Below are 16,831 nucleotides of genomic sequence, written 5' to 3' on the forward strand. Positions count from 1 at the left end.
CAGCATGCCTGCCCTGCAGACCGGCTGGAATTGGCTGCCACCGAGGGTCTTGACTTGCCCTCGCCGCTAGCCTCTCTTGACTGGCTGGGCCTCACAGGGGCACCACTGACCTGAAGCAAGTGGGTTGCTGGTGCCAAGAGCTTCGGACCTGTCCTGGGCTCTAGGTTGAAGAGTTTCAGTGAACCTTGGTTGGTTGAGAGCTGCTAAGCCTCTTTTTCTTAAAAGTACACGCCGAGGGTCAGCCATGGGTAGGAAAGAGCAGACTAAAATGCCGCTAAGGAGAGAGGTATTTAACTTCAGGTTTCCAGAGTAGCTCAGACAGCTGAGAGAGATGCCGTCGCCTTTGTGAAGTTGTTTTCAAGGCCATTCAATTGCATTCTTTTTTATATAGCCTGTGAAATTGGGGACTTAGGACTTTGTGTCTTTGCTTGGTCGGTGAAATTTAGGCAGGTAGGTCTGGTTAATCCTGATTTTAATAGCCGTTATAAATATCCTGAATATTTAAGAAAAAAATTGGAAAATGCCTCCACTCTCAAATATTAAGACATAATTTTAAAAAATATATACTCAGTGCTCCCTTCAGAAAGTGTAAATGATGAGCCTTTGGGTTTTCTCAAGTGGATTTCAAAGGTACACCATCTTTATTCTTCCCCTAGATCTGTAGCAGTGATATGAATGTCCTTCATGGTTGGATTGTTTTCACAAAAGTGACTTTATTTACTGAGAGCATTTCCCTACAGGATTTTTCTTCATTAAGTTCCACATTAGGGAAGGTTTGCTCTAAGCATGTTAGTTTTGGGTTATTTCTATGGGACACACGCATGAGGGGAAAATTGATAAGGTTTCTGAAGTTGAGTGATTTCATTGTGAGATTCTGTCTCATTGGGTGGTAGACATAGTTTCTGTTCTTTATAGGGTTAAATATTCCTAATTATTCTTAGGCATCGAGAATTGAATTATTACAGATTTCAGATGCTCGTTGAATCCTCATCCAATTCAATACGTCCTATTAATTTTTTTTTGTACATGTGGAAATCAGAGGATCGTGGTGAGAATTCGGGAGTGGGCAGAGATTTGTTAATGGCATTTCCTGTTTCTTCACTTGCTGTATCTGTATAGAGAGTTTACGAGACACTTACATCATGGTAAGATTTTTAAAACTATGTATATTCTTCTGAATTAACACCTTTTAAATTTATTTTATCAAGGGATAGTTGATTTACAATGTTTAGTTTCTGTTGTACAACAAGTTGATTTGGTTATGAATATACATATGTATGTTTCTCATCTTCTTTTCCATTGTGGTTGCTCACAGGATACTGAATGTGGTTCCCTGTGCTCTACACTAGGACCTGGTTGTTGATCCATTCTGCTGCGCCCGCCCATCCCAGACTCCAGGTCCCTCCCTCCCCAGCCTCTCCCCTCCCCCTTGACCACCCTAAGTCTGCCCTCTGGGTCTGTGAGTCTGCTTCTGTTTTGTAGATGTTTGTCGTATGTCTATGTTGGGGTTTCTTTGGTGGACAGTGCTCATTAAGAAGTTGCTGATGCTCACGACCAAAAGTCTCACAGTAAGGACGGGGGCAGAGAAAGAAGGGAGCTGCCCAGTCATGCCAGTGGGAGGGTTAGCTTAGGATCAAGTAAGAGAAAACGTAGCCTTCTCATCTTTGTACTTTGTATATTCAGTATATGTCCACTTTTTTTTTTTTAATGTCTATGGGAAGCAGGAAGATGTTTTCCTGGATAATCAGGCTGGGAGAGAACTCTTACTAGGATCGGCCACAGGCAAAGGGACAGCAGGCCAAGAAGATGCCTTAAAGAGCTGAGTTCTAGGAGCAGAGTAGAAGGTGAAGCTTGGTCACACGGTGACACAGGGCCGGCCAGCAAAGCCCAGCTGTGACCGTGGGCCCTGACCACAGGCAGAACCAGAGGAGCCAGGCTGCCCTGGGGCTGGGGAGGACCTGCTCTGTGGCCTGGCCCCAGGGGCTGAGACTGGAGGGGTCTAGAAGCTGCAGAAGGGGCAGATAGGCCAGTTGCTTCGAGGGCTGAGCCTTGCTTTTGTCAGGAGGGAGGGCACATGGGGCCGCTACTTCCTGGGACAGCTGACACTTGCTCAGGGCCTTGGAGAAACTGCCGAGGGCGGCGGCGCCCGGAGGGGGAGCCCGGAGCCCGTGGGCACGAGAGGACCGCAGGCGGAGAGCACTGTCGGGCTCCCGGGCGGGAAACAGGGCCTTGTGGGCGCTTTGCAGTCATGCCGCAGGCACTCCAGGATGTGTCTTAAGTAATAGAAAGGCAAGCCTGAGCCCAGGGAGCATGGTAGCCTAGTGGTTGCAGCGGGAGCTGGTGTGCCTTGCCTGATGACCACTTGGTTTCTGAGCTGTTGAGCAGGGACGCAGCACAGTTATTTTTTTTCCAGCGTAAAACCCATTGCAGGAATCAACTGGAAGCACTGGAGGTGCTGCCAGGGCAGCCTCTGGGATCTGGTTCTTGTGGGGTCGCTGGCAAGAGGGCCTGCTGATCCATCTCCCGGTGTTGAGGATAATGGGCTAAGATTTGGTTTGGATTACACCAGGCACGGACACTTACCATAATTGGTCATTTCACCAACTCACAGTATTTAAATGCCATTTAGGCTGCGAGAGACAATTTCAGGACAGTCACAGTGTGAGCGGGTAGAGAGCACTTCAGATCTTGTACAATAGAAACCTAGCTGAGCGCCAGAAGGGGACCAGCCCTGTGTTTAAAGGGAACCCAGGATGAAGCCAAACAGATGTGTGGCTCATTCCAAGCCCTCAGGAGTGGCCAGCTGACAGGTGTCCCCAGTATCTCCTCTGCCTGTCTCTGCGTGTCTCTCTGATGATCTCTGGGTGTGAAATACATTTTTAAATCTATCTTTAAAAAAACTTTTTGTTGGAGTATGACTGATTTACAGTGTTGTTAGGTTCAGGTGTACAGCAGGATTCAGTTATACACACACATATGCCTGACTCTGTGACCCCGTGGACTGTAGCCCACCAGGCTCCTCTGTCCAGGGGCTTCTCCAGGCAGGAAGAGTGGGCTGGGTTGCCATGCCCTCCTTCAGAAGATCTTTCTTATCCAGGGATCAAACCTGAGTCTCCAGTGTCTCCTGCATCAGATTCAGGCTCTTTACCTCTTAGACTCTCTTCCCGTATAACTTATTACAGAGTATGGAATAGTGAAATACATTTTAAAATTTCTTCAGTTCAGTTCAGTCGCTCAGTCGTGTCCAACTCTTTGCAACCCCATGGACTGCAGCCCACCAGGCCTCCCTGTCCATCATCAACTCCTGGAGTTCACTCAGACTCATCTCCACTGAGTTGGTGATGCCATCCAGCCATCTCATCCTCTGTCGTCCCCTTCTCCTCCCGCCTTCAATCTTTCCCAGCATCGGGGTCTTTTCAAATGTTAGCTCTTTGCATCAGGTGGCCAAAGTATTAAAGTTTCTTAGGTAAATTAAAATTTCTTAGGTATTAATAATAACATCCTATTTTCTTAATGGAAACAGTGTTTTACTGAGTGTGTGTGTGCTTCCCCTTTTTGGAACTCCCGGTCCCCAGCTCTTGTCCCCCCGCACACGTATGCACAGGTATTCATTCACTCGTTCAGACTGAAATCTAGGTTCCTTCATTTAAGCGTCAGCCGTGGTTGAATTATTTTAGTGGGCCAGCGACCCCTAGTCAGAGGCGGTCCTTGGCCCTGGTCTGACCCTCCTCTGCTCCGAGATAGGCGCTCCCTCCACCGTGCGGGTCATCCCTGCTCCTGTTCCCGCCGCCCCGCGGATCCTCCACGTCCGCCCGCCTGGGACCTTCGTGGGCTCTGCAGGCCCCCGAGCTCCGCACGGGATTTTGTTCGGAGAGAAGCTGCTGCCTCCGCAGCTCTGACCGCTGACCGCGTGGGCCGGGCCTCCCCTTTGCTCTCTGTCTCCACGCATCGGGCGGGGATGGGGCTGGAGTCCCCTGGGGAAGCCCGCCCGCTCCGCACCACCGCCGGCGGCCCTGGGGGCAGACCCCGTCTCCCGGCTCTTCTCACAAAGCCCTTCAAACCCCGAAGCGCCCCCTCGCTGGATGCGGCCGCCGTTATTAGCGCTGCTTCCGCAGAACGCAGGAGTGGAATTCGAATAAACCCCCTAACACGCAGGGCAGATGTTTCTCTGCATTCGCTTCTCACAGCCCCCCAGCTGCACTAATGAGATGGGAAGAAGACCTTCCAGGCGTTTCCAGCACCCTGAGCAGGACAGAGCCGCCGCAGGCCGGGAGCAGACCGAGAAGCCACGCTCCTTCCGCGTCAGGGTGCAGCCACGCTGGGAACCCTGCAGGGAGTCGGCTATGCCCGCAGGTGACTTGCTTCAGACGCCAGGCTCCCAGCGGGCTTCTCGGACTCACTCTGCTGGGAGTCCTGTGTGTCGCCCCTCTCCACGACACTGACCCCTTCCTCCGTCCCGTAGCTGCTCTGCGGGTTTTCTCAGCAAAAATATGCGCAGGGTAGCGCCCCTCTTCGGTGTATTTGCTGCTGTGACAGACCCCACAGCCAGTATCAGTGCATCAGAAGCGGGTTCTAGTGGATGGAGCCGTGTGTTGCCGGTGACCGACCTGCTTGGGGTCCCAGCTCTGCTGCTTGGTAACCGCTGTGACCTTGGACAGACCTCATGGCACGCCTAGGGTTTCATGTTCTTGCCTGCAAATCAAGGAGTGGACCTCAGAAATGGCAGGGGTTTCCCGTAGAAGCCGCGCTGGTCCGTCCTAGCAACGTCCCAATGTGGGTCGAAATGGCCTCAGCCCGGGTTTCGGCAGATGGTCCGAGGAGAGGAGGCAGGTCCGCCGCTGCTGGCTGCATCCTGATCCTCAAACCAGGCCTTTCTCAAAGGTCTCAGATACTAGCGTGCTCCGGGGCTCAGCCACAGCCCACTCTCTGTGACCCCGTGGACCGTAGCCCGCCAGCCTCCTCTGTCCCTGGGATTTCCCAGGCAAGGATGCTGGAGTGGGTTGCCATTTCTTGTTTCAGAGGATCTTCCCAATCCAGGGATCAAACCTGAGTTTTCCGCATCTCCTGCTTGGGCAGGCAGATTCCTCAGCACTGCCGCCACCTGGGAAGCCCTGAGGGAGGCATCGTGGTTCAGGTTTGGACAACGTGGGAATGAACTGTCCTGGCTTCTTGGACACTGGGCTCACCCTCTCTGAGGGGATAATAGTAGACATGCTTGTCTCGTAGGGTCCTTGTGGGACTCCGTGATGAACTCATATCAGGAAAGCATTGAAGTGAAGTGAAAGTCATTCATTCGTGTCCAGCTCTTTGTGACCACAAAGACTATATAGTCCATGGGATTCTCCAGGCCAGAATACTGGAGTGGGTAGCCTTTCCCTTCTCCAGCAGATCTTCCCAACCCAGGAATCGAACCCTGGTCTTCCACGTTGCAGGCGGATTCTTTACCAGCTGAGCCACCAAGGCAGTCCGAGTAAGGCGCTGAGAACATGCTAAATTCCCAGAGTTTAGTCATTGTAACACTTGGCAGAACTGTGACTCTAGGAAAACGGGGCTCACATCCGCTGAGTGTGGTGTCCCTGCCCTGCTCACCTTCTCTGCTATAACTTCCCTTGTCCACTGAGCGTGGCTCAGACGGTAAAGAATCCCCCTGCAATGCGGGAGACCTGGGTTCCATCCCTGGGTTGGGAAGATCCCCTGGAGAAGGGAATGGCTCCCCACTCCAGTATTCTTGCCTGGAGAGTTCCATGGACAGAGGAGCCTGGCGGCCACAGTCCACGGGGTCGCCAAGAGTCGGACACGACTGAGTGACTAAGCACACACACAGTGATTCTCAGAACAGGGCAGAAAACGGGATATCCCAGATGGATTTCTACATGGATCTGAAAGACAAGTTGTTCACCTCTTTATATTAGATTCCTTTCAAATAGGACTGCCTCCTGCGAGTTCCCTGGGTCACAAAGACTGAGTTAGGGTCTTTTCACACCCAGCAGGAGTGTAGATTTCCATGCAAAAGAGCACAGATTCAGCACAGCAGCCCAGGTCTGAATTCCTTCGTCTCTAAGAACTGGCTGTTTGACCTTGGGCCTTGGTTTCCATTGTCTGTAAAATGGGCCTACGAGTTGTGCCCCCCAGAATCTTGGCAGAGATTAAAGGAGGATGTGAACGTGAAAACATCTGTCCAGCTCAGCACCCGACCCGACACCTCACAGATACTTAATAGTGAGAGTTTGGTTTTATTTTTTTTAAGATTTACTTAACCGTCTGTTTATTCTTGGCTGTGCTGGGTGTTCTGTGCTGCGAGGCCTTTCTCCAGTTGTGGTGAGCGGGTTGAACCGGTGTCCCTTGCGTTGCACGGTGGATTCTGAACCACTGGGCTGCCAGGCAAGTCCAGTTGTGAGGGTTTTTAACCTTTGACTACTTCATGGGCTCGAGGTTTTTGATCCTTAATCCTGGCTGTGTATTCAGGGTGCAAAGTTCCAAATTTCCTCAGAGGAGTGGGCTCCCACACTGCCCATCTTGGTGGGACGTCAGTTCCTGCCGCCAGCCTTGCTGGCAGTTCTCTCCTGGTGGCCCCAGGAGTGTGCGGGGCCCCATCCCTACTCCAGGCGCATCCATCTTTCTCTGCATCCAGACCCTGGTTTTGTTCCGGCTCCCCCTGCCCCTCCCCCCGCGTTTCTTTCCCATTTGGCTGGAGCCCCCGGGCTCTTTGGCTTCTTTCCTCTAATCTGCTCCACAAGCTGACTCTTTTGTCTATTTTGCAAAGAGGGAATTCACCTAATGCATGAATCTCTCGATTCTTGCCCCTAGGCACACCCGTTTGCAAAAAAAAAAAAAAATTAGAAATAGCAGAAAGGGAACAAAAACACCTCTCTACGTTTCCGCCCCGCCGCAGTGCTCATTGCCTTCTGCCTTCTTTTGGCCTGCAAAAGCCCTTTAGGTTTTTCCGAGGAGCCCTTATCTCTTGGCATGTTTCTCTATTGTTCTCACTGAGTTCTCTGTAAAGATGTTTATGTAACTGGAATTCAGTGACAGAGTCACCTGACTGTTTCTGTTGACTGTCAAGTGGAGTTACAGGGGTGGTGTTCTGTTCTCCTCTTCACTCCCGTTCCGTGAGGTCACTGAGAATATGCTCTTAAGATACTAAAAGCAAGTGCATTTCTGTTTTATTTCTACTCCCATCTTTTTTTTTTTTATTGAAGTATAGTTGTTATTCAGTATTTTATAAGTGCACCATATAGTGATTCCTCATGGAGGTTATCCTCCATTTATAGTTATTATAAAATGTTGGCTATATTCCCTGTGCTGTATAATACATCCTTGTAGCTTATTTTGTGTCCGACAGTCTGTGCCTCTTGGCTGCCTCCCCCTCCCCACTGGCAAGCACTGGTTTGTTCTGAGTCTGCTTCTTTCTCTTCCAGTCACTGGTTTGTTGTATTTTTTGGATTGCACATGTGAGTAATACAGTATTTGTCTTTCTCTGATTGACTCAGGAAATGCAATTTTAAAAGAAGCCTTTGGTCAGTTCTGACCCTCACTGTCCCTTGGGACTCCAGATTCATGCCAGCTTCCTGACATCACCAGCCTGGCGTAGACGCTGAGAAGCCTCGGTCACATAGCGTGTACTTTGCTATCTGACTTGAGTTTCCGCCAGTCTCCGTCCCACTGTCCTTAGTAACCCTGTTCGTGAAAAGCCAGCATTGAGGCTGGCCCCATAGAGAGAAATAGGGCTGCTGTGCGGAACTACCGGCTCTCCCAGGGACCTGATGTGCGGAGCTCCCTCTGGGCCAGGCCGCTCCCAGATGGGTGTGTGTGAGGTACTCATGTGTGAAACAGTTCTGCTGTTTCAGGAGAATGTGTAAACCAAGGCGGGAGTTTAGTAGAGAGGGGCGGACAGGAGAGGGCGTTCTGTAAGCTGTCAATCCAGAAGTGATCGTGGAAGTTACAGGCGTAGATGAGATTTTTCAGGGGGTTGTCGAATGAAAAATAGGGAAAAGGTTCCATCTTTCAGACCTAACATGATGGTAGGAAGAGAAATGTAGCTGACAGGAAACAGCCATGACATTGAAGAAGCCACTTGGAAGCTGGAGGTAATCACTGAAACGAGAGGAAGGAGCTTCAAAGAGAAGGGGGCCGGAGCGGCCGATGTGCGGAGAAGCTGGAGGAGGTGGGAGGCGGGCTCTAGAGAAGAGCCCCCTGTGGGCTCCAACGGTCAGGGGGCCCCACGACCCTGAGGGCGTGACTGCTGGGCTACCTTCTGTCTCTAGGATCTGCCTGTTCCGGACGCCTCACCCAGACAGAATCAGACACCCTGTGACCTTTCACGTCTGGCTGTTTATATTCCTTACATTATTCTATACTCAGTTCAGTTCAGTCGCTCAGTCGTGTCCGCCTCTGTGCGACCCCATGAACTGCAGCACGCCAGGCCTCCCTGTCCATCACCAACTCCTGGAGCTTGCTCAAACTCGTGTCCATCAAGTCAGTGATGCCATCCAACCATCTCATCCTCTGTCATCCCCTTCTCCTCCTGCCCTCAATCTTTCCCAGCATCAGGGTTTTTCAAATCAGTCAACTCTTCGCACCAGGTGGCCAAAGTATTCGAGTTTCAGCTTCAACATCAGTCCTTCCAATGAACACTCAGGACTGATCTCCTTTAGGATGGACTGGTTGGATCTCCTTGCAGTCTAAGGGACTCTCAAGAGTTTTCTCCAAAACTGCAGTTCAGAACGATCAGTTCTTCAGTGCTCAGCTTTCTTCACAGTCCAACTCTCACATCCATACATAACTACTGAAAAACCATAACTTTGACTATATGGACCTTTGTTGGCAAAGTAATGTCTCTGCTTTTGAATATGCTATCTAGATTGGTCATAACTTTGCTTCCAAGGAGTAAGCGTCTTTTAATCTCATGGCTGCAGTCGCCATCTGCAGTGATTTTGGAGCCCCCCAAAAATAAAGTCTGACACTGTTTCCACTGTTTCCCCACCTACTTCCCATGAAGTGATGGGACCAGATGCCATGATCTTCGTTTCCTTAATGTTGAGCTTTAAGCCAACTTTTTCACTCTCCTCTTTCACTTTCATCAAGATGCTTTTTAGTTCCTCTTCACTTTCTGCCATAAGGGTGGTGTCATCTGCATATCTGAGGTTATTGATATTTCTCCCAGCAATCTTGATTCCAGCTTGTGTTTCTTCCAGCCCAGCGTTTCTCATGATGTACTCTGCATAGAAGTTAAATAAGCGGGGTGACAATATACAGCCTTGACGTACTCCTTTTCCTATTTGGAACCAGTCTGTTGTTCATGTCCAGTTCTAACTGTTGCTTCCTGACCTGCATACAGGTTTCTCAAGAGGCAGGTCAGGTGGTCTGGTATTCCCATCTCTCTAAGAATTTTCCACAGTTTGTTGTGATTCACACAGTCAAAGGCTTTGGCAGAGTCAATAACGCAGAAGTAGACGTAGCCTTACATCTTAGGTACTATGACTCCCATCTTGCAGACGAGGCAGATAAGGCCCAAAACCCTTGTCCTGCTCATTGTCCTGATCCTGGCGTCAGAGCCAGGATCAGAAGCCTGGACTCACACATCTTTGGATGTTTAGACAATCTGCTGTGTTTTACCGATTGGGGCTGCGGAGAATCCCGTTGTAGTGCTTAAAAGCACTTTATAACAACGAGGCACAAAATAGAAATGAGTGTCTGCGTTGTCGTCTTTCATTTGAGTGGTCGAAAGGCTACGTTTCGTCCTTTGTCCCCACATGCCTCGCGTGCTCAGTCGCGTGCGACTCTCTGTGGCCCGGGGCTCCTCTGTCCGTGGGATTTTCCTGGCAAATATACTGAAGTAGGTTGACTTTTCATTTCTCCAGGGGATCTTCCCGACCCAGGGATCGAACCCAAGTCTCCTGCATTGGCAGGTGGATTCCTTACCCCCGAGCCCTCTGGGAAGCCCCTTTGTCCCCACGTGTGCCTGGTATAAACAGCTATCTTAACGACCGGGGAAGAAGAGAAAGGGAGATCCTGAAATTAGTCATTCAAAGATTAATGCAAAGAGGGCCCACCTCTTAATAGAATGAATACTTTACTTGAGGTTATCTGAATCTTATACTAGGGGATACAAAGAGATGATAATTCAGGAACAGAACTGTTTCCTTATGGTTGAATTTTTTGAGCGTTTAAGTGTTTTCCTTGTCTGTTAAATCGTTTCATCTAGATGATAAAAAGAGTATACGACCTTGGATCGTATCGTACCGCAAAGCCTGCTTTTATCAAAGTGCTGAATCTCACAGTGCAGTTGGAAAAGTCAGCCCCCTCGACATCCCGTTTAACTGTGCGTGAGTGGAAGTTTGGAAATATTACAACGCAACTGCCAAGAGGCTTACAATGGATGTTTTAGAATCGGTTCAGGGGAACGTTCAGGTCACAGTTGTGAACCGAGAAGCATCCACCTGTAAGCTGCAGGAGGTCAAGTTTGTGTTCTTGTTTGGTTCTCTTGACAACCGAAAGGTGTGGCTGAGGTCTGGGCAGCCCTCAGTGCAGTGCGTGCCGTAGGTCAGGAGTGTGTGCTTGTGTGTGTGAGTGCACGTGACCCACGCATCCCGGCTCTTGTCCCCAGTTGTTCTGCGTCAACAAGAGGACGTCTCCCCTGCCTCTCTTCCTCTGCCGCCTCCATCCCATCAAAGATGGTGTGAGGATGAAAGTCCCGAGTCTTCAGATCAGCCTCCCCCAGCCCGTTCCCTGCCTCACTGCCTCACTGCTGTCTGACCTTGGAAAACTCACATAAACTTCTCGGGGCTGCCGTGAAACACGAATGTACCAGTCTTGCCAGGTGAACGCAGTTACGTGTGAAGACTGGATGGTGATCTGTGCGGCATCCTGGCACGTGTAGGTGCCCCAGGTGCAGGGAGGCCGTGACCCGGAGAAGAGAGTGTGGGCCTTGGGGCCGGCCAGCCTCAAGCATGAAGACCGCTCCCCCCACTGCCACCTTGCTGCTCACCGTCTGCCTGACTGCGAGCAGCTCATCTGGTCATTTGACCCTTTCCAGCCAAGAAGACAGCTGGTAGTGCTTCCTTGGATTTTGCGGAAATTAAAACAGTATATATATGAATCTGCCTGCAGTGCAAGAGACGGGTTCGATCCCTGGGTTAGGAAGATCCCCTGGAGAAAGGAATGACAACCCACTTGTCATTCTTGCCTGGAGAATTCCGTGGAGAGAGGAGCCTGGCGGTCTGCAGTACATGGGGTCACAAAGGGTTGGACACAACTAAGCAACTTTTTTAAAAAAGAAAAAAATAGCATATGTACAGGGCTGGCACCGTGCCTGGTAATTATTGTGTTCAGTAAGTAAAATTCATTATGTATACGATAGCATTTCTATAGTTTCTTAAGGTCTTCAATTCTTCCCACGCCCAAACAACAACATAAAAATACCCTTGCCCAGTTGAACGGGTGTTGTATCTTCGGGAATGTTTACGACTGCGCTCAGTCTCTCTGAGACTCTTCTCCGTGGAGGCAGATGCCCGCAGGGTCCCCACCGGAGGAGGAGAACCTGCGCCCTCACCAGCTGCGCTCACGGGCCCTGTTGAGTGACTGAGACCTTGCAGACGCGTGGCGCAGAGCAAGGTTCCCTGGGGCGGGGTTGGAGTAGCTTGTGGTCTGTTTTCCTGATTCTCCCTCTCGGCTTCTTGATTGTGCCCGAATGTGGACTGTTTGCAAAGGCTGGTTCGAAAGAGGGGAGGGAGGGAGGAGAGGCTGCTGCCATGATAGCAGGCTTCAGGGCTGTGTTTGCAGGGCGTGTGGGACTAGCCCCCGCCTCTCGGCCACAGTCTCTCGCAGGGCCGGCTCCTTGCGCTGTGATTGCTTTCCGGGCGGCAGGCTCAGATGCTCTGTTTTACGCTGGGTGCGCCTTGCAGGGAGGTGTCAGAACCACAGATCCGTGCCTGATGACCCGTGACCTACAGAGAGGCCAGTCCTGTGTTCATCATCTGTGTGTACCGTATTTCTCAGACTCTGAGAGACTTTGTTCTTTTAAGTTTCGCTGTGGTTGGGAAACGAAACCATTATGAGCGAAGTTTTCATTTTTAAACTTTTGCAGCTCTCATAGGCCCTAACTGGGGTGCTCACAGAGGCCGCATGGGTACCCATCGCCGTATCAGGGCATCAAGGGCACCTTTCTTCTCTTGTGGGTCCCCCTGTTTGCACACACACACACACACACACACACACACGTAATGCTGCAACGATATATTTCAAATGAGAGGTGCCAACTTTTTCCAGGAGCTGCCTGGCCTTGGACATTGGTGGAGACGTGGGTACATGGTCCAGGCCGGAGTTCTGCCCTCATCTCCCTTCTCTTGAGTGTTAGGGCTCTGAAGGCTGTGCCGGCACCACCAGGCCTCCCGTGTAGGGTCAGCCAGGGTACAAGAAATGGCACCGAAGAGAAGGCGCGAAACCACTCTGCCACGGCCCTTCCTGGGTTTCGTCCAGTCAGAGGAGCTCATGAATTCTCCAGTTTACTTAACCCAGCTTGATTTGGGATGGGGAGTTGTGTGTGCGTGAATACCCAGGAGTCCTGACAAAGAATCTCTAAATGAATGCCGTCCGCTCAGCTCAATATGTGCATCGCCGACGATTTCTGTTGGCGCAATGCCAGCCTCTCCGTTGTCCTGGGGGGTGCACGTCATGGTTCAGCCATCTTTTGAGAGAATATGAGGTGAGCTTGGAGAGCTTTCCAGAGATGGTGACTTGACTTAAGCAAACCAAGCAGAGTCTTGGTACTGTGACTCGTCTCTGTGACAGTCTGCCTGTCCCCAGCTCAGCTTTGCCTTTAGTGGGATAGGCTCGGAGGCCCACGCTGGGTTTGTGGATACCCGGTGGCTGCCAGCAGCCTCTTGGGCTGCAGACTTTGAAGCCCACTGGCCCGGGTGTTCCCCAGAGAAGCTCCCTGGTACTTCTTGGTGTTCCCGCAGAAGAGCTATAAGGAGACGAGCCTGAACTCCTGGGACCACACTGCGGTCTGAGGAATGGGAGGATGATTCACTCAGAAGCTCGTGGACAGACTGGGAGCTGGAAGGGTCTCAGATGCAAGTCGGGGTCCTTTCCCAAAGAGAGAGAGAGGAACTGTCCATTACAGCAGCGCAGCAAGTTTAAAACCCAAAGCAGCGGACAGGACATTAGGTCACATCTGCAGATGTGCATGGCCGGCCAGGGGAGGTCAGAGGCCAAGGGCAGATCTTCCCCTTTGAGACCCTAACAGCCCCCTTATCGTGAGAAAGGCCCGCGCCCATGGGTATGGGGTGCCAAGGTCTCGGGGGTGTTGGTGGTGCCGGTCAAGTCAAGTAATATCCCAGAGGCCCAGAATCTCAGATAAAGGTGACATTCACCTTAAACAGATAACTTGCACTAGACCTGTCTCCTTGGTGACGAGGCAGATGGAAGACGGGACGCAGCTGCCTTTCACTGAGGGTTGACCTCGACCGACCAACCTCGGAATCTTTGGAAATTTCTCTTAGCAGCCAGAGTGGATTTCTCCCGGGTCCTCACATCAGAGTCCAGGATGCTCAGCCACGTAACGTGTTTATCAGCCAGGGAGGCCCTAACGAAACCCCGCAGACCGTGGGTGGGCGAAGGGGGTGCGTGTTTATCAGATCCCTCTCCTGCCCCTCTGGACGCTGGCGGCAGCAGGCTTGCTCTCTGGGGCCTCCGGGGGCCTGCAGGCGGCCGCCCCTCGCTGTGCCCGGCGTGGCCTCTCCTGTGTCTGTGCGCGTCCTTGCCCTCTTCTCTCCCCCTGAGGACGCTAGCCCCGTCGGATTAGGGCCCCGGCAGGATCCCACTGCTCTCGAGCCCCACCCTCACGTTCTGTTTTCATTACCTCGTTAGAGGCTCTGTGTCCAAATACAGCCCTATTCGGGATTAGAGTTTCAGCATATAAATTTGGGGAGGGGGACACAGTTCAGCCCATGATAGTGACTTACACGTGTACATTTCACAAATATTCCTTGATTTCCTACAGGGTGCCAGCTACCCCGGCGGTGCAAGGACCTCTGGGTGTTTCGCTGGGAGACAGAATCGCTAAGAAGCCTGCATGGTTCATGCCAGTACAGAAGCGCACAGGCTCTAGGGGGGAGTCGGGGCTCAGGGAGGCGTCACTAAGGGGCGCTGCTAGCATCAGTGGGGGGCTGTGGACCCCACGATACTGCTACCTGTGCCCTCCTCCGTCACAGCGTCACCGGGGCCCCGGTACCAAAGAGGAGTCACTCAAGAGCCACGCAGAAACACTTAGCCCAGCCCACAAAGTCATGGAGCCCAGCCCCGGAGGCGCAGGTCACTGACGAGGGTGAAGACTTGGGATGTGCACGGGCTGGCAAGCAGGGCTGAGGCGGGCTGGTCCAGGATGCAGATGGGAAGCTCGCCAGGCCCCTTTCAGTCAGCTTCCCCCGATTCCCTGCAGGAGAGAAGAGGGGAAGATGAAAGGCTTGTCGGGAGATTCGAGTGGCGCAGTAGAAGGTGGGTTCGACTCTGAGGGGATGGGAGTGGCCAGGTGGTGGCGACTTGGGTTGCGTGGTGCAATTTAAATCTTAAGATGAAACCAGGTGTATAAAGAGGGGTCAGAACTAACAGCCCAAGTCCATGAACATGGGAAGCCCCTGTAGGATGGCGCCCATCATAACATGTGGTCACAGAGGAAGCTGGTCAGAGTGATGTGGATCGTAGCGGTCATAGCTGGGCTCGAAAAGGATGCGGGCAGCTTCACTGGGTGGGTGAGGAGCGAGGCAGACCCAGAAGCAGCTTTGGGTGGAGGCAGCTGGGCAGGTGAGAGATTGTAGAGCCTCACATATCACTAGGCTGGCTGCTCTGCCTTTCTCTCGTTACCCCGTCTACTTAAGAAAATAGTAATAATCACGTCTTAAATCAGTATAATTTGAAGAGTAATTGGGTAATGAAAATCCAGTTCAGAACCTGAGGTGGAACCTCTTCAATTTCACTTGCCGGTTTCCAACTTAATTTTCAAAATTAAGATACCTCTCATGAGTCTCAAAATTGTTCACAATTCAGAATGTAGTGAGGGGAAGATAAGATGCTTTGTGAGAAAGTGGATTCCATGTCAGAACCTGCCCTAACGTGTGCGTGTGTGTGCGTGTGTGTCCGTGTGTGTGCGCGCGTGTGTGTGTGTGTGGTGTGCATGTATACAGTGGGATAGCCCTTTTGTAGACAAGGACATCTAACTGTAAATGGCATTTGTTGGGCTTCTGAATCAATTAGTTTGGAGAAAGATGCCATTGTCTGGAGGAGCATTTATGTGGCAGAGCTGAGTTTGTCTTTGGAGGGACCGGCTTTGAATCCTCACTCTGACAGTTCCTCACAGTCAGTCAGTGTCTGTCTGTCTGTCTCTCCCTCTTACACACACGCACACTTGCACATTCATTTACACACATTCCTTTTGGCTCGCTCAAATACTCAACTCTGAGCTGCTGTTTCTCTGTCTGTAAGATCAGGACGTCACCGCCTGCCTTTCAGGCAGCAGACAGAATCCCCCACGAGCCGCCGCTTTGCGCTCCTGGGCTCAGGGCTGCACCCCCAGCGTTCACAGGGAAAGTGGGCAGAGAGCAACCAAGGTTCCCGTTAGCCTTGGGGCTCGAGGTCAGGACTGCAGGGCGTGGAGGCGGCTCCCGAGATGCCAGTGTGTTTACCTGGGTGCTGGTTACCTGGGCAAATGGAAAATGCATGGAGCTGGGTACATATGTGCACTTTGCTGGGTATATGTGACTTCAGTCAAACGTTTCAAAAATGATTTGGCAACAAAAATTCTTTACACCTGCTTGATTTCAGATTATTACTATGCACACAGAGTGAACCTCAGAATTCTAACATGATTAAAAAAACAAGCTTATCATAGATTTTATTAAATCAATGAGCTAAATTAAAGCTGGGTGAAACAAAATAATGAGAATTTTTCTCACAATTCAAGCGTGTTTTATTAAAGCCCACCAAACCTGGTTGTTATTGATATTGTTAATACAATATTTAGATTCCATTTTGAACCTGCCAGCTGGCAAAGATTACTGAAATGTCAGTCTTTTCTGAGACTACTTTCTTTGTTTGGTTGTTTTTTTAACATTCATAACCAGAGTTAGGTTCTTAAATGTAGGTTAAGATGAATTTCTACTGCTGCTAAGTCGCTTCAGTTGTGTCTGACTCTGTGTGACCCCGTAGACGGCAGCCCACCAGGCTCCCCTGTCCCTGGGATTCTCCAGGCAAGAACACTGGAGTGGGTTGCCATTTCCCTCTCCAATGCATGAAAGTGAAAAGTGAAAGGGAAGTTGCTCAGTTATGTCCGACTCCTAGCGACCTCATGGACTGCAGCCCACCAGGCTCCCCTGTCCCTGGGATTCTCCAGGCAAGAACACTGGAGTGGGGTGCCATTGCCTTCTCCGTAACATGAATTTATGTGACTATAAGTGGCACTAGGGAAAAAATGAAAAATCTTTATCAAATACTTTGAGAAGGTCTTTCCCAAAACACATAGGAGACTCACATAAACTGTAAAAGTTTCTCTAAACAAAAGTGTTATTTCATTCTATCATAGTATCTTGATGGATAAATATGTTGGTAGTGGAATTGATCTAGAAGTCATTATTTAAACCTTGAAACTTCGTAGATAGCATTTTGCTAATAGAAAGCATTGTGTTTGAAAATGTTTGAAATTTAAAAACAAGCAGGCCCAGCTGGGGCATGGGCAATTTGGATAAAAGGGGTCAAGAGATACAGATTTCCAGTTAACAAAATTAAAAATTTGAGGGGTGTAATATATAGCATAGTGACCATTTAATAATAACATCTT

The 16,831-nt window shown here is 50.6% G+C and overlaps 1 protein-coding gene across 6 annotated transcripts in view; it reads left to right on the forward strand.

Annotated features, from left to right (window-relative positions):
* FOXN3 (forkhead box N3) overlaps nucleotides 1–16,831 on the forward strand; it is a 440,728-nt gene that overhangs the window by 316,232 nt on the left and 107,665 nt on the right. The gene's annotated exons all lie outside the window — the stretch shown is intronic.

The sequence above is a fragment of the Oryx dammah genome, unplaced genomic scaffold, assembly GCF_014754425.2.
Source record: "Oryx dammah isolate SB20612 unplaced genomic scaffold, SCBI_Odam_1.1 HiC_scaffold_26, whole genome shotgun sequence".
NCBI classification, from domain to species: Eukaryota; Metazoa; Chordata; class Mammalia; order Artiodactyla; family Bovidae; genus Oryx; species Oryx dammah.